General features: G+C 42.0%; 1 protein-coding gene and 1 long non-coding RNA gene across 3 annotated transcripts in view; one reads left to right on the top strand and one right to left on the bottom strand.

The window, feature by feature from the left end:
• Positions 1–6,653: 6,653 nt before the first annotated feature.
• Positions 6,654–13,401, bottom strand: LOC121233714. Its single transcript, XR_005933717.1, has 3 exons — positions 10,800–13,401; positions 7,731–8,830; positions 6,654–7,160 (listed from the first exon to the last, which is right to left on the bottom strand). It is a non-coding gene; the product is annotated as an uncharacterized LOC121233714 (long non-coding RNA).
• An 11,722-nt stretch (positions 13,402–25,123) lies between these two features.
• Positions 25,124–26,739, top strand: part of ELAVL1 (ELAV like RNA binding protein 1) — a 49,312-nt gene continuing 47,696 nt past the window's right edge. Inside the window, exon 1 of one of the 2 annotated variants that reach the window (XM_030032929.1) lies at positions 25,124–25,229. The gene's annotated coding sequence lies outside the window, so the exon portion shown is untranslated. The remainder of the gene's footprint in view (positions 25,230–26,739) is intronic. The other variant, XM_030032930.2, reaches the window with a different exon arrangement.

The raw sequence follows: 26,739 nt of genomic DNA on the forward strand, positions 1-26,739 counted from the left end.
ACTTCCCCAAGCCCCTTGAGCCAGTCTGTTCATAGGATTCTTGGGATGTGTTTCCCCAGGAGCACTGCTTGTATTATCCTCTGGAGTTGTAAGGTTGGATCCTTAGATACCAGCTCTGTTCAAGCTTGAGAATAAACAAAAGAGTACATCCTTACAGCCCCTGCGTCACACTCCCGGGGCTCAGCATCAGATCTGCTGGGGTCTGCGCAGTACTTTCTGCGACAAACAGGGATGTTTCGTGCTTTTGGGTTTTGCCACATCCGGTTGTTGTTACAGGCGTGACCACGGCCCAAAGAACTCAGCATCACACACAGGGAACAATTCGCTCAGACTTCATAAACAGGCTTTCCTGTCCTACTGTATGGCCAGCAAAAAGACTCCCAATTCCTTCTGCTGGAGATGGTCTCCCCCTTTACATATCTGGGTACCTACCACCCAGTCAGTGCCTCAATCTTTAATACATCGATCCTCAAAAACTGTCTTCCTCCCTTCTCCGGTACAGCAAAGTAGATATCTGCACCGCAAGGCCTGGTTCAGTGTGATACAGCTGAATCGCCAGTGTGCCCAGGTCCCTCCAAAACAGCCTACAGTGAGCCAAAACATCAAGACTTTGTGGCACTTCTGAAGTCACTGGGTAAACATGCAATCACATGGGAAATGTTTTTCTCGCATCCTAGGCTGTGGCTTTAACCACTTGTCAGTTTTCCTGCTGGCTTCCTTCCTTTGAGTCAGGGAGAGTCAGGCTCACAGTCACAAGCTCAATGTCCTACAGAATGAACTGTTGAGCCATGCCATTCCTGGTAAGATGAGAGATGAAGGTTATCCAGGGAAGCAGAGGTTGGAGCAGGAAGAACGGGCAACAATATTCATTAGGAACAGCAGAAGATTTTATACAGAAAAAACCAGCTCCTTTCTTCTCAGCACAGATTCAGGCATTAGCAATCCAGAGCCCGTGGACTTTCTTTGGCCGACTCAACTCCCTTCAGTTCACACTGACAATACAGTTGGATTCTCCAGAAATGTGCCTTCTCAGCTTAAGGAATCTGCCCTGCATTTCAAGCCTTTAAAAAGGGAATCGGAAAGTGGCAATACATCACAAAAGCAGACAACTCTTCCCTATCTTGCCTCCACAACAACTCCGGGGGGGATTCTTTTTACCTCTTCTTTTAGCATCTGAAGTCAGATATCCAGGTCCCTTCTGGCTGCCTCTACAGCCAAAGGAAAAATGGGCACCTCCAGAGTGCAGCTCGGCTGACCTGGTTTCAAACACTAAGCCAAGCTGTCCAGTGGGGCTGCTTGCTTCCTGCTGCTCGTAAGGGCAGCATAGGATGTCTAACTTGGTCTTTAACATCCAATATCTCCAGCATTTAAAGAGAACATCACTGAGTTTAAACACCTCTTTTCATAGCAAAGGTTTATATTTCAACCCAACAACACTGTTGGGTCATTGGGATAGAGGATTATTTGAAAGGGTATTTCACCCTAGATAATGGCTGGAGCTTTAGATGATGCCTTAACCTTACCTCGCTCCAAGCAGCCGTACACAACACTGGGTTCAGATGCTGTTATGCACCCATACACAATGTACACTGTATTACCAGAAGCCAGACTGACCCTTCCAAGAAGGATTCCCTTCCATCCCCAGCAGCCCCAGGGAGCAGCATGGACAGCAAAGATGTTTTCACTAAACTCTTGTAGAGCAAATGGCAATGCATAAATTTATGCCCCAGCAAGAAAGTAGATCGGGCATGCTCAAGGGACAAGTGGAAGATGCACTGCTACAGCTGACCACTTCAGCTCATTACACCCAAACCCCGCTGTTGTGGCAGCGGGTTTATCTGAACGCATCAGGCCTGCGCCGCAGTGTCTGTGCTTGTGTGTCATGACTGTTTCAGGGGGTGACGTGCGGCACTTAAAGGCATGTTCCTTCCACATCTGGGTTCTTCGTCTTTACAGGCATCTATGTCACCCTGAACGGGGACTGCTACATCAGTTAAACTCTTCAGTATTTGGTATCATAACTTGGCTTTCATCTCTGGCAGCACTCGTGGCAGTGTCTAATGGTTTTACTTCCTAATTTCTAATGAGGGAAGCTTTTTGGAGTCGATGCACCGTTTCATCCTCTTTTGATCTGACTAAGGTGAAAGGCTAGAAATTGCTCACAATATTTCAACACTTCCCAATCTTTCTGATTTACCAGAAACAGATGAGGAAAACTATATGGCAAAAGGAAGGTCAGAGTCAAGGCTTCAGTGTGAGGTTATGGTAACACTAAATGTACAGAAGGATGGCAGCAGCTCCAGCAGAGCCAGCTAGCTGTGAGCACATTTTAGTTCAGAATACACTGCACTGTACTAGTTAAATACAACAATGCATCTATTTAAACATCTATGGAAGCGCTGTAATGCATCACTCTTCAAATATGTATTTTTGTACGCCTTGTAACTCTTAACCCAGAATATTTAAACAGAACCTGATTTACACCCCCCCCTCAATGTATTTAAAGAAGAAACGGCTTTATTTGACAATAAACAATGCAGAAATAATGTTTTTCAGTAAGTTCTAAAAAGCCGTTGCTCAAAATACTACAAAAAGCCTTAAGGAATGTGAAGACTGATTTGAAACTGAAGTTTAAATGAAGAACGTATGCATGAAGCTGAAGCCTGTGACAATCGGCTAGTTAACTGGCAACATCGCATAGAACAACAAAAGCATTCAACTCTGTTTTTCTCCACTGTACTCTTTTTCCAGGTACCATTATGACAACACTAAAGCCATGTTACAGCCTGTCCTTCACACATTTGCTTGGTCAACTTTGCCAAAATAACCAAAAAGGCTCTAAGCAAGCAGCTGTGTATCTCTGTACAACTCTTCACCACTCCCAAACAGTAACCTCTGAAGTGCAAGATCCCCGCTCCAAAAGGGGTGGACTAAAAAAAGCCAAACCCATATAACAAAACATGGCAGTTTCAGCCACTTCAGGCCAGGCTAGAAACTGCCTCCACTATGAGGACAGAAATCTAAAGTAATAAAGAAGATGTATAAAGAATACACACAGTAGGGGGGGGGGGGGGGTTATTGTTTTGTTTTGGGTTTTCTGTTTGTTTGGAGGTTGTTGTTTGTTTGTTTGTTTTCTTTAATAGTATCTGACTGTCTACTTGTTTTGCTGTGGGAAAGTTTCTTCTAGAGCAAGGGAGTGGGAGGGGTAGGAGACATAACACAAGGAAAGGAACTGTTGCTACAGGCAACTTCACTCTTACACAATGGTGCAATTTCTGTAGTGATTATAGTACAATTTAAAACTACCTACAGTACACTATTTCAGGGAAAAGTTATTAAAAATGTAAGATATCAGACCAAACCACAACCTCTTTGTGTATAAAAATTGGAACCATATGAACATTATTTTATACAGGCAGTATCATTATTAGGCAGCATCTTCTTTTTTGTCATTTTTTCCACCTCCTTCACCCTCTGCTTTTCTAGCCGTCTCTCCTTTTTTTTACTGCATGCATTAAATGTATTTTTTGGAGATGGTAAGGACCCCATTCCAACTCCCCTGTTTGTTTGGTTTTTTTTCCTGAAAGCCAGCATTTTTAAAACATGCTAGCAGAAGGAAGAAATAAAATGGTAACAACCTGACTGAAATGAAGGCAGCTGTATGAAGGAAATACATAGAAATCTGCAGTTCTTCCCACACACACTATGGAAGCTGGAATTTAAAGTTGTTTAGAAGATCATCACCACCACTACACCATACATAGCAATTAAGCTTGTATTGCAAACACTCACCTCAAGCTAAGGTAGCCAGCTACTTTGAAAATAAGAAACCAAGAATTTGGTGTCCAGGCTGCAGTCTTCTTAATCAGACTTCTGCACTGAGCCACAGAAGTTTCAGGCAAGACTGGCTACAGCAATTTTAGTCTCATACTCGAGTCTTCTTCATCATCTTTAACACAACTAACTGTAGGATTTTAATGTTTGCTTATTCGATATTGATCAAGAAAGTCAAGGCTTTCGTTGCAAAGAAACAGCACGGTCAGGCAAATTTTAAGTGTCAATGAAAAAGAAGTAATTATATGTAAATGACCTTTCCTACTGCATACCAAACTAAGAACAACTAAGCAAACAGAATGGAGGAGGGCTTGAGTTATGCACTGTACAATTTTATGCGCTACAATAAGTTCTATGGTTTTCCACACAGGCAATAAAAAAATGTGACAGAGGACTCAACAACAGATAGAAACATTTAAAACAAGTAGCATTATATTTAAAGACAACTGGACTCTCTCTTGAAACATTCACTCACTTGGATTAATCCCTTTATTAAAAAGTGAGTAACATAAACACAATTTCTGGTGTTACTAATGATAGAAATATAATAATAAATAAAATGCAGACCACATCTCTCAGTAGTTTAAAAGTGTTAATTGCAGTGGGGATCTCCAGTATACCACTGCCAGGAACATTTACCAAAGTGTCCTCCTTAACTGTTGTTAACTGCTCTTCTTTTCTGCCTGTGCATGGGCTGTGACATCATCTCACTCCTGACAGCTTACAGTCTCCAAAGAATCCAATTTACCTTTCTAACAGGGGATCTTACAGCCCAGGTTCATCTGACAATGCAAGATATGAGAAAGAAAACACATCACAAAAATAAATATATTGCAGTCAGGTTTTTAACAGCAAAACTCAGCAGGCAAAGAATTAAAACTAAAGTTTAAAAACTGTTTAAATAGTTCTGGAATTTTGCTTTACCTCAAGTAAGAAAATGTGACAAACTGATCAAGCTTTAGAATCTCTGGAATGAGCACACAGTTACCGCATTTGAGACTTCCCTTAAAAGCTTTTCTATAAATAACAACTGCAAGCGTTCAGAAAAGCAACATGAGCTTTGTAAAAGCCAAGTGTGAGTGCCTGGGGGCTTGAAATACATCTCTGACAAATTCAAGTATTAGTCTTTCCTTACGAATCAGAAGGTAGACAGGTCTCCTCCCTGCACAGAGTGTTGCTATCAATATTATTTTAATAGAGCAACTCAGCAGTGCAGAGGAGTCAAAACATCACACTTAACACACTTTCATAAGATAACAACCCAGAGGTGGCAGAACTGAGGAACAACATTCACAGCATGAGCTGCTGTGTCAAAGGTTCTTGTGAGGCTCCTGGGTAATGCTGTGATACCCACCTGTCAACAGCATGCCTGACACCACACCTTCAAGAACATGCTGCCTACCGCTGCCAGGATTTAACAGGCTTGATGCCTATGGAGAGGATAAAAGTGACATGTTAGAAGTAAAAAGCAAATAAACATGCTTTCCCTTTAACCAAACCTTGCTGCTTCTCTAGACATTTGCCCGTCCTTGGGACTCTGCCTTGGTTTTTTTAGCACTTTGAAATTAGTTTATCGATTGCATTCTCACAGGTCTGTAAAACCACCAGGAACATAACTTCTGTGATAATTTGCATCATATAAATAGCCAAGTAAGAAATTATCTTTGCTACTTCACCACCAATACAGACACACACCACACCCCCCCAACCAACCACACACAAAACAGCCCTTTGACCTGCACTTGATAATAAACAGAGCTTCCTAGGGATGAATGTCAAGTTAATGAAGAGCTCAGTTCAAGGCTTCTTTCTAAAAATGTTAAAGATCTGAGACAACTGAGTGCATGCAGGGTTTTACAGCTGCCTGGTAATCTTCTTAACTGCAGTAATCATACAAGAAATTCTCCCTCAAAAGCAGGCAGAATAGCAGAATATATCACCTCTGTCATTTAGACTAAGTCTTTGGGGGTCTCCATGGATTTTCCTGTTACTTACTGGCAGTTTTCCATCACTCACCTGCTGCAGTTTTACAGGCATATGCAAGAGTAGAACTTTTTTCCCCACCTCCTATCACATTTTTTATTTTGGTGGTAGGATTCTAGCACTACTCTCTGAACACTAAATACAAACCCATTGAAACTGCACTCAGAGCTTACAATGAAGTCAGATATTTTTTCCTTCATCATTTCCAATCTGAGACATAAAACATATTGTTCAGGATAACTACTCATGACAGTAACAACTGTTTTGCATTTAGGAATTCCTCACCAGAATGTACTTTCACAAGATGCACATACTTATTCCTTATTAAAATTTTGCCAACCCATTGCGTAATGTACAACAGTTATTTTAAAAGCTCACAGCAACATTACAATGCTATTTAAGACAGGAAGGAAACGCAACATCCATTTAAGCTGCAAAGGGCTCTAGAAAGATGCAACTGAAAACCCCACATCAAAATTTAACTAGAACATGATTCATTCACATACAGAGACAAGACAGTATTTGTCATCATAATGGATATGACTTCATTTTAAAGCCCATAAGAAATAGCAATCATCTTCTGGCAAAGAATTTCTTACAGGAATTTTTTTGAGTTCATAGTGCACCCAGGTATGTTCCCTTAAAGATCATTACCACTTCCTGCAGCACCCACCTACTCCCTGGTATTCAGTCAATCACCTGTCTGTGTCATCATGGGCTTCTTCCAGGCATAAATGATTCCTACACTTGCTTTTCTTTTTTTCCTTTTTATCTGCTTTTGCTTACAGTGAGAATGGGAAGAACAAAACCTGATCTCACTGGAAATGTTATACCTGAAGATTTAATTTAGATTTCAAATCTTAGTGTACAATTTCATAACTGAAGGCAAAGTAACATTCTCAGGAATTCATGAAATAATAACAATGGAAACAATCTAAATGTTTCATCACCTGGCACAGCATTAAAAACAGTATTTACCTACAGAAAAAAAGCTCAACAATACAAAACCTTGCCCATAAACGTATATTTGAAAAATCATAGTAAGATAATTATGCACAAAATAAAACAGCATGGAGTAAGTTCAACAGCTAGATCAAGTATTGTTGAAAAAACTACGTTGCAAATATGTTAAAAATCATGATGAGTGTGTCTGAAAGCAAAAGCCTCACATAGCAATCTGTCTTGTGAGGAAAGATGTTAACCTCTTCTACATGGTAATGTAAAACAGGTTGTGCATCCAGCAGCCCTCCAGATATATTTTCAGAGATAGTTGTAGCTCTGCTTCTGGTTTCATCACCTTCTCTTCCACAAGTTTGTTGCTTGTTCCCTCTATTTTTATTAGTCTGTGAATGAAGAAAACTGGATTAGTAGCCCAATTCTTTATTATTTAGGAAGACATCCTTAATAACATTTAAGTTAAAAATCCTTCATACTATTGTCAGTTGTTTGTCACCATAAAATCTTCCCCAATTTGTTCTATTCCATTTCATTATAGCAATTATTATAGCAGCTGACAGTAGTGGATTAAATTTATTACTGAGATATGCACCTCTAATGCAACACAGAACCAATGCCTATGCTAAAAGTTTTGCTTTGTTAAGCAAAAGCTTCTGCTTGAGTATCTGTCTCTCATTCAGACTGCCGCAATGTCCAACAGGTAACATTAAAAAGTTACTCTTTGCAATGATAGGATCTCTGCAAAGACAGGGAAGTTCTTGCAATGGTAAGAAGCCTTTCAAAAGAAAAGGCAATTTGAGACTCTCCTAGAATCTTTGTGCTCTGCAAACACAAATTTAACCGTAATTATTTCTTTGATGACGGTTACTATATCAGCTGCAAAACTGTAGTTAGGCCTGAAAGATTTTAAGCTTTTTATCACAAGCTGACATGAACATCTATATGATACTACACACCAGACACCAGTGCCTTCAATATTCCAGAACATTTCTGAACAGGTTATACCTCACACCACCTTCTCCTCCTCATCCTCAGCATCCCTTCTCTGTGAGCAGTTCTCAGAAGTCAGCTGCTTCTATTCATACAACAGTTTCTAGGCTCAACAAACTACAAAGAACAGTGCAGACCAACTTCAGATGCATAGCTGATCTCACAGACAAAACAGACTTGTCTCAGCTTCTTTAAGAGTGAGTAGTAAATACTGGCACCCTGCTGTAAATACTCTGGTATAAAAGTGGACATTAGAAAAGAACTCCAGTAAAGACAACTCTGAATGACCACACAATAATCTTAGAAGTATGCAGTCTTCTTCCCAGGCCAAACAAAAAAAAATGACAAATCTTGTGCTCAGATATTTTCAAAGCCATAACTTAGACAAGACTTAAAGTACTATGTCCAAAGACAACTGAACATTTGGAGTGAAAATTTTTTAGAAACATTGGCTTGAACAGTCAAAAACAAGTTCAATTGTGGAATAATTTTCAGGAATATTTCAAGAAATACACTTGAGATTTGATTCTGCTACACTTAGGTTGTTGGGTTTTTTTGAAGTGATAAAGTTATTTCCTTGTTAACTGTAACATCACTTCAACATAAGTTTAGAGAAAAACGTTACAGAAAACATTTTTTAAATGGTTCGGTTTCTCAGCATAGACTACAATTTTAGGGGAGGGACATTTGGCAAAGCTGAGCAACACACTTATGTTCACACCTGGTTATCCCAAGAGTTCGTTCACTGCAGTGAACTGACTTAAAGCATATATTTCTATCGGAATTTTTTCTTTCAGAAATGTTTCTGAAAGATCTCTTACTTGCTGTACACACTTCTAGAACATAAGCAAGCTCTGTCATGTTCATAACTCCACAAACCTATCCCACCTTGTGATGGCTCCCCGGATATGTGCCGCACATGCACCTGCTCCTGTGGAGAGACATCACAGAGCTCACATTGAAGCTGATTTTGAATCCTGCCGGGGCTCCTGTTTCCTTGGTTTCCTGTCTTCTGAACAACGTCTTTCTTTTTGTGCTTTTGTCATTCTAAGTGCTCCTGGTAAGTCTGCAATCAAACAGGGCAACATATTCATTTCCCTTTCAATGACGGTACTGTTTTTCTACTAAAACATTAAATGTCCTCTGAAAATAAATGGAAAATTTCCTGAAACACTCAGATTAAAACAAACAAAAAAACCCCTTTGGAGTCACATTCAAACCTGCAATGTATAAAAAGCTCGCAAGCACTAACATTTTGATGAATTTCTCCTTTACTGCCTTCTATTACTGTAAGTACTCACACACAACCTATTCATTTTAGGCTTCTTATACAATCAGTCCAGTCTTGGCTGCAAGACCTACATATGGCCAAACATACCTACGTGATTAGCTTTTTGTCGACTGTGGAGCATACCTAATGTAGCTCATTTAGATACAGGTGACAATATTGTAGGCATATGCACTTGGTTAGATGCATGTCACCTCACAAAATACGAAGAATTAAGGACCCTTTTGCCCCAACTTTTTTGCCATGTAAGTTTTCAGTAAGGCACTAACTAAGAATCATAACTAATGTAGACAGAAGTTCAAAGAGGCCAGGCAGTTACAGGCATATCACATGCCTGCTTCTGAAAAAAATCTGGGAGTTTCAGGTGTGGTAACTTCTTGGTTGTTAAGTATACTCTCATAAGACATTATAGCTCTCTGCAAACATCACTTTAAGTAACAGATCTCTCCTTCCTTCCACCATAAAAAGCAAGCTGTCATCCAGGTAGCAAATGAGAAAGTAACATGGGTAAGGGGGAAAATCCCCTCTCAAGTTTTGTTTCTCACAGTGGAATTCAGTTGGGTGGGTTCCACACAGTCCTCCATGGGGGCAGCTGGCCCCAATTCCAGGCATTAATGGACACACCTATAACCAGTTGCAGGACAGAAGGCACCCCAGAAGATGTATTCCCAAACTTTCATATAAATAAAGTTAGGAAAGAGATGTTTAGCACATCAATAAAAATTTCTTCTTAAAACAGAAGGAGGTTATCTAACAAAAATCCTAAGAATTCAAGTGAAGAAATACAAAGCTATATAAATAAAAAGTTTGAAACAGCACATATTCATTCCAGTAGGCAGAGAAAACTGCATTTATCATCAACATATTTACATTTTGTCTGGAGAAGAAAGCTTTTCTCATTACTAAAATAAATATCAGAAGAAAAAAATAAGGGTTAACAAAATATGAGTCAGTTTTTAGCACTTCTTGCTTCCTCAACAAGACAAAGTTATCTAGCAATTTTAGTCACAAATACACTGTTTGCTATCCTATTTTTCAATATATACATGTGTCCAGGAGCTCAAGGAACATATTTTTAGAGTCTCTCAAACAGTGTACCTATTTAAACCTTCCCCCCTGCTCCCCGCCCCCAAATCAGTGATGGAGTAGGCTAATCTACATCACCCATTAAAAAGGTGAAATACTAATTCTGTAACTGTTTCATTTCAGATTTCTCAAATTCACTGCTACAGAAATATCACATTTTCTAGCATAATTTCAATGAATTAATGAAGAATATTTATAATTCACAGTTCATATCATCATACTCTCTCAACAAATAGATATGGAAAAATATTGCTTATGTATTCAAGTTACTTCAAATCCTGTTTGGTGATGTGATTATGAAGTATAGTGTTATGTTTTCTAGTTACAAAGTCACAAAAGACAGGATTGAAAATCATTTCCCCCATTTCTTATTTCTACAGTTTCAGAACATGCATTAAATACAACCTATTTATGAGAACTGAATGCCTGATATGAAACAGGTATTTGAGCAACAAGGTACAATTCACAATAATCATTTCATAATGAAGAAACTATTCTCTTTCTCTTAGTAGAGAGAGAAGGTTCTCCAGAAAGACATTCTGAGCAGGAAGCTCATCTCCTTCCGTGACTACAGGAAGTAGTGGCCTTGTTTTTTTTAAGTGTCTTATTTGAGAACCAACTACCTGTACTGCAAGAACTTTAAAATAAAACATATACATACATAAGACATGGATGCCAGATTCCAGCAGCACTTGCTTGGTGGGCAGTACGAATCCCCAGCAGCATGCTGCAGCTGAGTAGGCAGGTGCTGGCTGGTGGTACTGCTTGCTTTCATAGTTGCTTGCAGATGTTTGTTGTTCATAACCATAATTATCTTGTATACAGAATTCCAACAGAAAAACAAAAAGATTAATAAAACAGACTGTAGTAAAAAATAGTTGTTTTTAATTGACTGACACAGCAGACAATTCACAGATTTAATTTTTTGAGGCGGACACCAAGTGGTGGATAATGAGATTGTTTGTAGAAAAAGTACCTAATGACATTTTCATGGTATTGGCAAGGAATGACTTGGGAGCAGGAAGCAGGCTAATTGTGCTTACTCTATGAGAGCTCAGCTGGAGGTGCAGGGGAAACAGCAGGAATCATTGACAATAAGTCTGGACAAGAAGGCAGTTTTAATTCATTCCCACGAGAGGTCCATTCCAATTCCAAATGGTGCTCAGTTTGAGTCACCCCCAAATTAGGATATGTTGCAAATTTCTAAAGCAAGATACAAGAACTCATTAAAACATACAAAATCCAAAGTTCTTGCTAGCATGACAGATATCGATTCAAAATAGATATTCTTGGAATGGAGAAAAAAAAAAGGAGTAAGATTTGTTTATTTTGACTCTCTAGAAATACCTAGATGTGGAACACTGGTAAATAAGAAACATGTCTTACCATTCAAAAGAAGCAGATAACGTGCTGAAGTCTAAAAGCATTTCTCTGAAATTCACTAGAAAGTCAAAGCAAAAAGCATTAATGGCAATACCCAGAGATACTTACTAAGGACTGAAATACATTGTATTAGGGAAAAAAGCACATCCCTCAAGAAATGGGGGTCTTAGACCAGTACAACATGCAACAACTTCTTTAGTCATTCAGTTATCCTGACAGCTGCCTAGGGGCCGCAGGCTTCGCACCAGTGGCAGATCAAACCAAACGCACCCCGAATGGGTGCACCTCTGGCCACCAGCCAGAGGACATACAAGTCCTCAAGAAAATCTCTCTGTTCTCAATGGTCTGAGAGCAATAGGTATCTCCGAAGGGTAAGTCATCCTGGCTATTGCTTTCTTTTGCCTACAGAGGGAGTCTAGACCAGCTTACACTAAAGACAGAGACGACTTCAGCAAAATGAAGCCCACACAGAGAAGAAAATCATGAAGTAGTGATAAAGCAACTGTGTGAAGTCTATCAAAAAGGTACTAGCTGGCAATAAGCACATTCAGGTCTACCCAGCATGGTATCCTGTCTCCAATGGTGCCCATAAGCAAACACTGAGGGAAGAGGCATTACAGAATACTCCCTTGCAAGTCCCTCTGCTGCAATTGTCAGCCCCAAGAATATCCCACGCCTGATATAATTTGTCCTTTGGGAACTCTCAAAACATCTCTCAAATACTTGCTCAGCCTCCTTTTTTCCCTCTTTAGCTTTCTGCAGCCACATCATGCTTGAGCAAGACTGCCATAGTTCTACTGCCTATTGCAAGAATCATCACCTTCTTTGGTTTGCTTTGAAGGTAGCTCCTCATAGCTTCACTTGCAAACCTGAGCTCATGTAGCGCTAGAAGAGACAGTGAACAGTCAGTTCCTATCCAGCTGCTTCATGCCACTTCAGATTCTGTAAACATCTAGTATCTGCTTTAAATCATCTCTCCCAGGCTGAAGACTCCCAGCCCACTCAGTCATTCTTGCTATGGATGCTATGCTCTGCTTTTGATCATCTCTGTCACCAGCCTCTGGCCCTTCCCAAGTCCTACCGTATCCTTTCCAAGACAAGAGGAACAGACAACTGCATGCCATCAGTATCCCAAGCACAGGCAAACCACTGTCATTATACAAAACAGCAGCATAATGTTTTCTGTCCTCTATTTTTGTTCTTAATGTCTAAGATTTGATAAGCTACTGCTCAGCTTTTTTGCTCCTGAGTAGTGATAGCCAGCACAGCTCCTTATATTGTGGAACAGCTAGGACAGTTTTCCCCCAAGTTTTACTGTTGTCCATTAACTATTCAATCATGCATAGTCTTCCTATAATTCGTCATGTTCTGCCCTACATAACATTAGATTATATCTCCTCACTGCTCATCTTTTTTTCTGGAAAATGAATATACTGACCCACACTTCACTCTGCAAAGTTTAAAAACACACTGCATGACTCCTGCCACACTATACTGCCAGTATAATTGGCTATAATCTGGCAGAAAACACCTCCTCACACAAGAGAGGAATTTCAACATACAACCAACCAGAAAAAAACCAAATATCTTCATCTCCAACTGATTCATTCCAAATTTCACTGCAGTTCTAACAGACGTTAATGCATAGAGCCAATTGCGTGCTGGATCCCAGCACCTCCTACAGCCAGGAAATTAAGATTCAATTATTATCATACTTATTACAGAACTGTAAGTGATACAGGTATTCTGAGAAAAAAATACATACAGTTCTGTTTTCCTAATGGTCCATGAAAACTATGGGATTTGCAGAGTCTTCAACATCAGATGGGATTTCTCCCTGTATGAACCATGCAGTTTATTCTAAGAGCTAATCTGGTGGCCCCCATTGTGGGAACATATTTAGCTAACGGTCACAAGAGCATTCCAGACGCCTTTAGAAGGCCTTGAACAGAATAAACAAGAAGACAAAAATAAGAAAGATATCAATTAGAAGAACACAGGTGCACATTCCACGATAAAGGGAACTTGGCACAAAGAACCTCAATTCCACAGTTTATCTTGACCAATTAGACTGAGACAAGTTTTGCATGTTTTAGTTAGTATAACCAATTATGTATTATGTTTATGCGCGTGTACAGTGTTGATATAACCAATCATTAAGTGTAACTGGGCGCGTGGACGGTGCATGAATAATGTGTGTAACCAATAGTAAAATAGCTAAACGCATGTACGGATGTAACCAATGTATAAAATGATGTCTGATGGTCTAGTAAAGGGTCTTCAACTATGATCATATTGATCTGTCATTGAGTCCATGATTATGCTCCCGCACCCCATAATTCTCACCCTCATCTATACTACAGCAGGCATATCCAGCATTTCAAACAACAAAAAGCCATAACATTTCCAGCTCAAAAAGCTTACTGACAATCTTGGTTTGGTGTAGGAATAAAAAAAAGGCAGTTATGTTTGGGTCATCAGGTCTACAGACTTGCTACCACTAGTATTAAACATGGACCAGCAAAAGAGTTGCCAGTGTGGGCAAGGAGGGCTTGTAATTGAGAAACTTGTTTATTATGGGAGGTGAATAACAGTCCTGTTCTCCCTCTGTCCTCTGCAGAACTGCTCATTACTTCTGTTACCATGGAGTGTCTAGCAAGGATTGTCAGTATTTTCTGCTCAAGCACAAGTGTGCCTACATTTGACTTGAGCTCCTCGGCAGCTCACAGGACTCCTTCCTCCTTCAAACATCCTATTCTGCACTTGGCAGTAATTTGATAGGTGCCCCTACAAATACATCCTTTGAGTTAGGACAAATGCCTAAACTGTATTTTCCTTTCATTTCACTCCTTGTTATAACTCCACCTTGTCACCTTCATTACAAAAGATGAACTAGGTCATAACCAAGTATATCAAACGCTAATGACAGAATGGGTTGGGGATGTTACTGCACAGTTTGTATTGATGGTCAGTCTAGGAAGTCTTCTACACTCCCAAAGCTTCACAAGTTGACATTTTTTTCTTCCAGATGTCAAATCTACTCCTTTATCAGAGCTACCAGTCTGCACCCAGTGCAGGTAAGCCTCACTTTTTCAGTAGGAGAATAAAACATTGATGTATCCATATAGACTAAAAGGTGCTGATGAATCTCTTCATCCTTGATGCCAAAGCAGAAGTATACCTATAAAAATAAATAATCAAAAAGCTCCCATGAGCTCCATTGTCTGCTGAAGTGTTCTCAGTACCATAGATTAAAAAAAATAAATCAAAGCAACTCCCTAGTTATGCAAACTCCCAACCAGCCTACTAGTTCAAAGCCACAAGTCTGAACAAAAGATCTGTTTTTTTTTTTTCTCGGAAAGCATTAGCGATGTATGTCTATAATAAATCACATGAGATGTAAAGACAATGACTCATTTCATTATCTTTAAAGCATGAGAACAGAATACTCTACTGAGATAAAAGTCCCTAGGAAATGCTGATATCAGCTGCACTTTGCTCTCTGGTAGCAGTCTCAGCAAGCAAGGAACAATAAAACGATTCTGACAAACTACTGCAGAAACAGTACTGCAGAGATTATATGATTTTACTCTGAATTTCTGTGTCATACACGCTCATTTTACAGTTACAAAAAAGCTCCCTTTAAGGAGCAGGCCTGCAAATTCAACCTAAAGTTTCAAAAAACACAGCACAGAGTCAAGGAACAAACATACCAGCAAAACAAGTTCTGACGGCCAAAGAAAAGTAACCTCTTGGGACATAGTAATGGTTTCTGTTGATAAATCACAGTGGTTAGTTCAATACACTCCAAACCCGACACTTCTACTATAAGTAATAAAAACCTGCAAAAATCTTCATAACTTGATACTGTGACAAAACAGGAAATTTCTAATTTAGTTCACCCAGAGCCCTCACTGCCTGCAAGTCACATCCCTTTTTTCCTGATGCAGCCTGAGTCCTTATGGTGGACAGGTCTGTTTTATCTGCTTTATTGGGCAGACTAATAGCCACAGGTGACTGCAACGAAATTCTTGTAAAATGATCAAAAATCCTGACCCTAATCCAGGAAATAAACATAGTTGATGAAAGCTCAGAAACATAACCATAATTCTGTATGCACACATGCCACGTAGCCACTGCCTGAGATGCAGTGCTGCTGGAAAGGCATTCTCTGTCAGGAGTCCCGGAGAATTACTTCTCACAGCCTAGACCAAAAGCTCGGATTTATTAGTCCTGATTCACTGCCTATTACTTCCAGAGTTACCTGAGGAGGAATATTCAGCAGTAAAATTTAAGTTCCATTAAACTGTTGTGTGGCAGAGGAAGCTCCAGAATTGGGTTTTTTTTCATTATCCATCACCTGAAATCCACATTTGACTGCCTAAATGAACTGTGTAGGCATGAAGAAAACTGAAGGTAGTGACAACAGTCTTTTCAATTAAAGATTAGACACACAGATCATAAAGAATCTTAACCATTACTTCTTGACGGTGCAATTAGCATAAGCAAATACTGTCAATACAAGTTGCCGACTAAAACCTCCCCAGGCATTAATCCACGTCCCCTTCCTGAAAGTCTGGTGTTAGGACAGGCTGGGGAGTAAGTTCCTACTGCTGACAGGCACGACTGCAGCCCTGCACCGACTGTGTCCGACACAGTCCAGAGGCAACAGTTCAACTGGCCTGACAGCCCGTGCAGTAGGAGATGCCCTTGTGAGAGTTTCCTCTACAGTACACCTCACCGCACTGATGGGATATGATTAAACTGTAGATGGCTGAGTGCTTTAAAAAAAAGAAACAAGTGAGAAAAAGTTTTATTTAACAGACCCAGCTTCCACGCATAGAATTTACTGATACCACATTTTAATATCACCCTGCAGGCCAGTCAGCTTATGGAGACTGACTAATGCAGTTCAAGTCCATGACATAAAATTAAGGCCACAACTGATTAGACGTGGAGCTAAGATAAAGTCACACAAACAAGCCAGAAAATGCCAATCAATAAACAAATAGCTGTTGATGTCCTAATAATTAAGGATTAGTGTTACTTAAAATTGCTAAACGGCTTCTGCCCAGTGTGACAAGCCCAGCAGTGTTCTCTTAGTATGCTATAAGTTAACAATTAAACACCGATTTTTTGTAGGTATTATTTCAATCATTAAAAAAGCTGCTCTTTTGTCTATGGGGACAAAACAGCAGTAGCTCAGGCCCCATGAGTTACCATAGCCAATGCCGATCTCTCCTGAAAGAAAATACAAACCTTCAATTTCTACCTTGCAAGTTTTATTGCAGACCTGATTTAGAAAGCGTATAAATTATCTTTTCATATATCCTTAAGGCATTAGCTTACAACCTGATTTCTGTATTCAGAAGTTTTAGTTTGCTGTTAGATTTAAATTAAAGCATGAGCCATACAATGCAGATAAGCTAGTTTATTGCAGTGGGGAACCTTATGCCATAGAGATCCAAAACTGAAGGGAGAAAAAATATTAAGTTTCATTAGTTGTAACAGCTAACAGAACAAGTTCCCTAAAATGACATTGTTCAATTGCATGAGGAAAACTGACTTAAGAACTTGCTCTAAAAGCCTTTATCAGATCATATAATTTCTCTCCTTACCAAGGAAGGTAGAAAACTATTAGAGCATTCCTCCTCTTGCTATATGTCCATTGCTTGTGAATATATTATTCTGATGCCACGGTTCACCTCAACACCCAAATAATACAGCTTTTATTTTTAAAAAGTCAACAGTGTAAAGATTTTTTTTTAATAGTTTATAATTCCACTTGTTTCCACGCTTAGTTATTTAATTGCATAGGTGAAGTTACAGTAACAAAGTTCCTTTTTCTGACTTCAGAAACTATTAAAATGGAAAGTCACTGGCAATAGCTTACATTTAAACCAAAACATTTTAAAACTCAATATTAGTATTACTTCAATAATTACAAGCATTAGTTTCCATTCAGTGAGAAGTGCCTTGAAGTCAGAAACAAGAATCATCATGCCTTGTAAAGAGACTTCAAAAAGATACTGAAGAATTAGTGCACTCAAAAATTCATAAACTCAAAAGCATCATGCCATAAGTCTTAAAAACCTAACAGCTTCCCATCGTCACCAGAAGCAGAATTTTGTCATTCAAAAAGAAAGCTGAATCTACATCATGGCCTTGACTTAAGTTTATTATCAGATTTAGCTCTTCAAATAAACCAAACCTTTGAAGTACAGGCATCTTCTAGAGAGCACGTGAACACTTTAAAAAAATAAAGGAATGCATAGGTGAACATCTTATAAATTCTATCAAAGATAAATGATGTAGTATTTAGTCACACTGGCGCTGGTTTTGGGGGTTTTTGTTTGTTTGTTTGTTTGTTTTTTTACGCAGCAGTGTTCTTAAAAGGTGTTTTAGAGTATTATCTTAGAGGTAGTTAACTAGCAAACATAAAAAGCATTGCGTGCACAAGCTTAACCCTTAAAGTAGGGAAAAAATATTCTTTATTGCTACATTGCTACCAGGTAGATCCTAAAGCCTGAAGCATCATGAGTTCACAGGAGAGAGACTTGCTTTCTTCAGAAGCTTACTACTCACCCAGTTCAAACCATATTGAATCTTTTCCCACACCATATCATACAGGCAGTAGATGCAACACCTACATCTACTGCTGAACTTTGACTAAAATATGAGAGGTCACGTCAGAACACAGCAGACCATAGTTACAGGACAACTAATTACCAAGTCATGTAAGACAGCTTAAATGTACACAAGCTACAGCAAATTCAGCAGGGTTGGGGGAGGGAGGATAGGAAGACACCTTTCAATATTGATACTGGGGTGTAATGATATCATCTGAAGGCCAGGCTTAATATGCCTGGGGCCATTCTGAATTGGTTTTGGTCATACCTGACTGAGTGCTCACACACGACCATGATGGCTGATATGCCTGAACTTAGGCTGGGTGGGAATTTTCCCCAGGCCAGTTTTGACTCCCGTGCTTTTTGACATTTCTAAGCTGTTCTTGGGAGGGATTTTTGAAAGACAGGGCTTCTTGTATTGTTGTTACTATGCTGATGATATGCTATCTTCTGACAGTTATAACACCCAAGATACTTGGGACTAGATGACTAGAATTTCTGAAGGTAAACCCTTTAAAAGGCACAAATAACATGGATCTGTGTGAGTAAACATCCCACCTATTCAGAAAAGTGTTCAGCATGTAAACATATACAAAGTGTAATGTTGGAAACAGGGAAAAAAAACCCCAAATATCAGACATACTGCTGCATAGCCACACATCAGCCAGCACTTTGATCAGTTGACTGACAGACAATCCCTGAAGACAGATCTTGCACTTCATTGTGTAATGTATTAAGCTAAAGGATTATCTAAAGCACTTAGCCTGAAAATGCAAAAGTCTACATGTTTGGGGATAAAACCAGATCAAGACTACATGTTGCTTCACTATTTGCTGCAAACTGGTATGCTTAGCACAACAATTACATTATCCTTTTCAGCTAGGATTCTGATCTAATTTGACACTCAAGCTTTCTCCAAACTTTGGTGCCCTGTAAAGATTCATGTTACTACAACACAAGAGTCAACAGGGCTTTGATGTTTCAAACTTTCAAACATTTTTAGGTATAGTCATGCCTTCCTCCATAAAGCCCTGGTGTGGGAAATTCTTTTTGTTGATGTAAGTGAAGTTTGTGAAGATTGTGCGATGAATGTATATTTTAATGATAATGAGACTTTACAAAGTCTCTCTTAGAATTTTGAAATACATCGCTGAAGTATGAATACACTCAAAGTCTGATAACACACTAATTCTGTAGTGCTTTATGGCTTCCACGGTGGTGATAAGAGACACTTAAGGCTTGCACAAGTGCCATAAATGTTCAAGCCAACTAATTACTTCACAAAACCTGGGAGATTCCTTAGGCATTATGGTGTTCATATTACCACATTTTCTGTATTTAAGACCATCAAGAACACATGCTCTGGAAACCACAAACCTCTGGCAGTGAAAGCAAACCATTCATGTCAAATGTATTAAAAACACAGAGCACTATGTAACTGTTGTTGGTCCAAACAATCTTAGTGCCAAGTTTGGCAGCAGTATCAATTGACTTACCTCTGCTGGTGCATGCAAACTAAATTCGTGGCTTCAATAAGGCAGTTGAAGATGTCACTGTAGACATCTGAGCCATATAAGAACAGGTCAGTAAATCTATTTCCATGTATTTGTTTTTGTGGCAATAAATACTTGATCTCAAGACTAACAAGCCACTCTTGAACAACCATTCTTAAAGCATACATCAGGCTCTTCATAACTCCCTACTACTAGTTCATATGTGGACACCTGAAAGGTACGTTTTGCCAAACCTTCCAAAATACAGAAAAACCAGGCGCTTTCCCCACGCCTTTGGGAAACAAAAAAAAGTAATTCAAGCAGTGTGTTTACTATGCATTTCACTATTGTTTAACATCATCCTGAAATTCCAAGGACTAGAAGATGATGAGAAATGCAATTAATATCATCTTACTGACAGTTGGACAAAGTGTTTTTCACACCAAGCTGAGACTACAAAATGTGGTCAGTCAGTAAGCTTAACCTATCTTTCTAGGCTAAACAAGGTCACAGCACACAACACGGTCTCATGCCCAGGCCAGAACTAGTAAGCAATACGCAGAAGTAGTGATTTACGCTACTACAAAAAAATGCATATTACTTTGCTCCTATTCACCAGAGACATGAGCAAATGACAGCATGCTACCAGCAGTCACTGCAAGTTATTACGATTTAAGAAGGGATCTGAAGTGCCAAAACTTAAATGCATAATCAGATTTGCCACAAAATATCCCAAGTACTTCCCAGCCATTTGCTTCTCTGTTTAGTCTGAGATATGTAGCAAGACTGAAGATTATAAAAATGCTTATCAAAACTTCTAGATTTTAATTGCAATAGAAAATTAACAGCTCACTGGACAAAGAGAACTATGCTACAAATAACCACTACATCAAGTTAAACGATTTACATAGACACCATTCACAACTGCTATAAAACCATACACAACCACAAGCTTCATAAATGATGAGCTTGGAATAAAGATGCAACCAGAAAAGCTTCCATTTTGCTTCCTTCCATTTTGTTGTTTGACTGTGGAGGTCTTTTACGCACTACTAAATTTTAAAGGAGATGATTTCAGAAACTAGGCTAATAGATAGTGTGACTGCTGCACAACAAATATGGGGGGACACACATACAAAGGCTATTAATACATAAAGGAAAAGGGAAATCAAAGAAAAGGTAAGAGAAAAATCAGCTTCAGTAACAGCTTATAATAACTGCAAATTTAAATTGAATTAAAACTTGTCCACAAATGATTAAGTGTGGCTGGTTTAATTAGAGAAGCTTGAACCAACATGTTCACCAGCCAACATGCCCACTATTGACTGAAGAGGCTCACTCTGCTTCAAAGCTCAACACACCGATTTCCACTGTTTTCTGCATTGACCTGAGAAAGGCCAGAGAAATTCTCCTACAATTCACTGAAAATTTAAATGGGGATGATCTTACTGCACTGCAGGAAAGAGACAAACATGCCCCGATGACATAATCCACCTCACAAGTGAAATGACAGCACGGGCAGAACAAAAAAGAGCAGTTGCAAGCAACCACAAGGAAGGGAACTCCCACGGGAGTGAAATGCCACGTACAATTCCATCCTTCTGCAAGTGACCAGGAGAAGGCGCTTCTGAAGAGGACAAACCACTCCAAACAAGTGGATATTATCAGACCAGATCTCTGGGGAGGAAGTTACCCTGAAGTACAAAGACAAAAGCATCAAGAACTGAATACCAGAAAGAGCAAGGAGAGCACAAAGAAACTCCAAGAAAAGGAAAAACCAGAAAGTGTTATTCAGAAGGATGCTGACAGTGAAGCAATACAGGACCCAAGTCTGGCTAATGAGATCACAGTATGGATCCACAAACCAAAAGATGAGCAAATGGGTGCATTAGGTCTTGGAGCAATACCAGGGCACTTGTGGAAAGAGGTGGGGGGAACCAGAAGATAATGGAAGTCCAGGGTCTGAGACCCTGAGGAGAGAAAGCCACAGGAGAGAGTGAAGAAGGTGGCCTCTTAATGGTAAGGAGAAATCAGAGAGCAACACAAGACCCTAGAGGAAGGAAGGAAATAAAGACACTGAGGAAGCCAGGGAGGGAAGGCTGTGCAGGAGCCAGGACACCTTTCCAGCAGGAAATACTTTACTAGGACAGAAGATCAGGGAAGTGGGAGCTCCCCAGGACATTCTAGCACCTACAGTATGCCGCCCCCCTCAAGGAAAAGAGGCCCTATGCAGGACAGCAAGGCAGACCCCAGAGATAGGACAGCAAGCCCAAGTCCCCTACAAGCACAACACCACCTGGAGAGAGCCCACAGCCGCCATTTTATCCACCCCGAGGGCGTGGGGGGGAGCGAGGCGGGGCGGGGATCGCCCGGGGGGCGGGGCGGCGACCAGCCCCGCCCCGCCGTTACCTGCCCCGCGGCGCTGGCCGGCCCTGGCCGCCATTTTACGCGAGCCCCGGGGAGGGCGGGCGCGTTGCTCCGGGAGACTCCGTCCTGCCACCCCAGGAAAGCTAAACCCGTGTCACGAGAGTAGCGGTTTTTGATAACAGCGGAAACAACATAAAAATAGGGCTATTCATTAACAGAGCTGCTGTCCGGAGGCTCACAGAAGAGCCTGTCGGAGCCGGGAGCCGAGGAAGCCTGGTATTGTCGGGGCGAGAGCGTGCCCGGGGGGCGGCGGCTGCTCGGACACCTCCTCCTCCTGCTGCTGCTGCTCACCACTTCTGCACCGGGAGAGCGTACCTGAGCTCGGACAGGCTCCTAAAGCCTTCCGACCGTCTGTGTTGCATTTTCGCTGTTGGAAAGCTCTGCAACAGTCTCGCTCCTTTTGTAACCTGAAGTTCCTAGCTGATGTTTGTTCACGGCCAGTTAGAAACATTTGTCCTTGTGGCAACTGCTTCAGTAATTCACTTCACGCTGTTCATTTCCTTGCCATGTAAGAACCATGTTGACAAATGGCTTCCAGTATTACCCTGTTTGCAGTGAGCTTTTTTTTGTGTTTCAACATACCTCAAGAAATAGCATGACTGAACATACCTGTGAACAGCCTGATGTTATTTATATTGCATCATTGTAAAATGATTTCACTGGGAGACCCAGCTTCATGTTTCCAAAATTCCACATTATCATGAAACCTTCGGACTGATGTGTTTTCATGCTGAACTGAAGCACTGCAACAGACAATGAATGTATTTCAGCAAAATGAGATCGTTCCTTTAAAAACTGACATAGAGTTTAATAGGATAATACCTTCTAATTGCCGTCACAGTTTTAAATAACATAGTGTTTATGGTGATAAATGAAATTATGAGATTGCAAATGTGCTGTTACAAGATAAAGGCATCAAAGCTCTGTGCAGTGTTGTCTTGTGATCATGGCCTTGATTTTTGGAGATCTGAGACCCATCTTAGGCCCGAGAATGGGACTGCTTAATTAAAACCTGAATGATACAAGGAAAATACAAAATTCACAGTAACAGAAAGCTGCCATTGATGTGAATGACAAAATTGTGATATTGTGGCTGGCATACATAGCAGCATGAGCAAATAACAGATGCACAAACATCTTTAATGTTTTATGAGGCCTTGAAGGATATTTCCAGACCTGTCAGCCTTGGAGTTTACATGTGAGGATTCCCCATCTGGCACTGAAAGCTATGGTAAAGAAAAAAATTGAAAATGGCAACTTTTTTAACATCTCTCTTAATCATTAACCTCCTCGATGGACTCTTCATTTAATGATGCTGACCATTACGTTTTCTTTGATACTGTGCCCTGCAGACTGTGGCAGCGGCTGGGCTGTTCCTGGTTGTAACGTATAGAAGATTAGGAGCCTGCACATAATGGCCCAATATAACAGGACCACTTGAAAGGGTTTCTGAAATGGGTTTCTGGGCAGATAAACCAGATACCATCAGTGTAGCCATGTTGGGAATTTACTATACAAGGCCTTGCCAGAGGCCATGTCAAGATAGGTAAAGATATTTACATTTTCATTGTGTGATTTTTCCATGTGTTCCAATGTAATTATTACTAGGTACAGAGTATTTCCACACACACGTGTGCAAGAAAATGGCAAAGAATGCATACTCCTATATATGGTTTTGCCACTGTATTGCAAGTTCCTGTCCTTCAGGTGAGATCTCACTGTTCTAGTCTAGAGAAAGGTGCATTAATTTGATTTTCAGTTATGTTACTCAACTAAGTAAAACTCAGATTATGAGTTGTCTGTGAATTAAAAATAACACCACACATTTTAATGCAGCAATATTCTGAATTTTTGGCCAGAGTTGAGTACCTTGACAGGTATAAAGAATTTACAGACTTGGAAGCTTACAAGTATGTCACATGCTACACATACTGCTTTGTACCATGGGTATTACTGCAGAATACTTTTTTGATGACAAAAAGACACTTGTTGCCTGCAGAATAGTGGAATTTTACATTCACAGACTCCTCCTGTGCAGTGGAAATAGGTCCAGATACAAAGGGATGCCCTTGGCTACCAAAAAATTGCTGGTAGTGGACAGAGGGAAAAGTCCTGACCAGCAGGTCCCTTAAGGTCATTGCAGAAGGACTTCTCTGGGCATAGAAAAGCACTGACCACCACAGCTTCTCCGGCAGATCATCACTTGCATCTCATTTACACAGGAGCAATTTAATGTCCTAACCAGTCACAAGCATTCCTTTGTATTATGGCTCAGGGAGGCTCCCCTATTTGCCTGAGCTACACCTGGCACTAAACACCCTGGGGAAGAGAAGACTTCAGCTAACGGGGAGGTGCTGACCACAAACACCCCAGAGCCTAGGGCTGTCCTGCTACATCTTCTACCCAAGTCTGACTTTTGCTACAGGGAAAAACTTCCACATCTCCATCTACAAGAGCGGTATGGAAGGACTCGGACACTGGGAGCAACAGAGGCGAGACCCACGTTTGCCTCCTAAGCTCCTTCCTACGACTTCAGCAGGCCCCAGCGGAGCAGGCCGAGGCTGGCAGAGCACCGGCTCCGCTCCTGGCCGTTTCTGAAGCCCTGGGCCGTCCCGGTGGGGACTGCTCAGGTCCCGCTGCCTGCCGCCTTCCCGCACCCTCCACCAGCCGCCTCTCCGGCAGCTCCCCTCGGACCCGCTGACGAAGCGGGCCGGTTGCAGGCCCCCTGCTCGCCCGCAGAGGCTGCCTGGAGACCCCCGGCTTCGCTGCCGGGAGAGGGGGCGAAGGCGCTGCCCTCGCCGCCACGCTCGCACCGCGGCCGGGCGGGCCGGGGCCGAGGCCGCGGGCCCTGGCCGTGCCTGAGGCGGGCCCGGGGGAAGCGCGCGGGGCCCGGTTCCCCGCGCCAGGCCGCCGGCGCCGCACGCGCAGCGCCCCTCCCCCCACGGCGCGCCGCGAGAGGCACCCCCCCTCCCCCGCACCGCGGCCGGCGCTTGACGGACGGGCCGCCGGGCCAACGGGGCGCGGGACACGTGCGCGCGGCAGCCAACGGGGCTCGGCGGGCGGGGCGGGGGCGTGGCCGGCGGCGCTGCGAGCGGCTTGTTGTGCGCGCTGCGGAGCCGTTAGCCTCCCGCTGCCCAGGCCCTGCCGAGCCGGCGACAGGTGAGGCCGGGCCGCCGCGGGCTGCGGGGCGGCCCCTGCGGAGCCCCCGGTGGCTCCCGCGAGGCCGGCGCGGGCAGAAGATAGGCGGCGAGGGCCGCGCCAGCGAGGCCGAGGCCTGGGGCCTGCAGGGGGAGAGCTGGGGCCTGCGGGGGGGAGGGGCCAGCCGGAGGGGGAGCGCGGGCCCGGGCCCGGGGCGGCCGGGCGGCGCGCCGGGGCTGCGGCCTCCGGGCCGGAGGGGGGCCTGCAGCGTGCGGGGCTGTGAGGGCCTGCGGGAGGCGGATGGGGCACGGGCGGCGGAGGAGGGGCCCGAGGCCTCCGCGCTGGTGGGCGGGAAGGCCGTGGGTCTCGCTGCCGGGGGCTGCCGCGGAGGGAGCCGGCCCTGGGTGGCAGATGCGCCGCCTGGGTCCGTGCCTTACCTTGGGGCCTGTCTTCTGCTGGTTAACGTCGTTGTCTTTCATATTTATTTCGCCTGCGTCTGTACGGACACAGCTTTTGAATCTCCCACCTTCGTTAAGACTGGCGCATCTTTGACTGGCAGTATCTGAGGGTGGGCTTCCTAACGTGGTCAATACGTGTTAATATTAATGCTAATTTGGGCCTGCTAGGAACAGGGTTCGCTAATGCTGTGCTAAGTGCTTTTGGCCGGAAGAAATCATGACTAAAGTAGCAGCCCGCTATTGTTAGTACTCGTGGGAGGTTTTTCAAAGTAGAGCGCTTACCCTTTTTTAGTGACTGGAAGAGGCAGGAGTGTATTAGGGGGCTATTCAGTGGGAGGACATGGGTGGAAGGAATGTGTGTAGAGGTAGCCCAGAGAAAGGGCCACTGAGCTCTGGTGGAATAGTTGTGTGGAGGTGTGTGCTGGCTACCATATTCTGTAATACTGGGTAGTGGGGTAGCATTGTCTGTTGGGCAGGGGCATATATCTGAGACTTGCTGAGAAGGGAAGCGTGTTTTGCTGCATGAAGGACATGCACTGGGATCTTGTGATGAGGTATCTGTGGAAAAGAAAGGAAGAAAGAAATGGGAAGGGTAGAGATTAATTCCCTTTATTAGTGCTTCTTGTTGACATCTGATCACTTTTTGTGGTCTCTGTATTTCTGTTCCTTTTTCCTTTATGCCCTGAATGTGGATGTTGACTGCTCGTGTCGCTCAGCTCTTACCTCTTTACCAGCGTGCTGTTCCCCAATACTCATGTTTTAACCACTTTTCTTTCTAGATCTGTGTGAACAGTTCTCTAACTTGTGTATCTCTCTTTAAAACTGGGGCGATGCATATGCTCCATAGGCTTTACCAAGCCCATATGGTTGATATGATTTCTTAGATTTCTGTTGACTCTTGGGTTACGCCTGTGTTGTATGATAGATAATAAAGTCTAGATTCCTGAGCTTGTAAGTCTATGCAGCGTGATATGTTATTCTGTGACTGTCCTAGTTTTTTGTTCTGAAGGAGTGTAACTGTATTTGTGTAATGATGTGAATGAGTCTGTGGTTTCATGATTCAAAGTGTTCAG

Source organism: Aquila chrysaetos, chromosome 12 (genome assembly GCF_900496995.4).
Source record: "Aquila chrysaetos chrysaetos chromosome 12, bAquChr1.4, whole genome shotgun sequence".
Taxonomy (NCBI): domain Eukaryota; kingdom Metazoa; phylum Chordata; class Aves; order Accipitriformes; family Accipitridae; genus Aquila; species Aquila chrysaetos.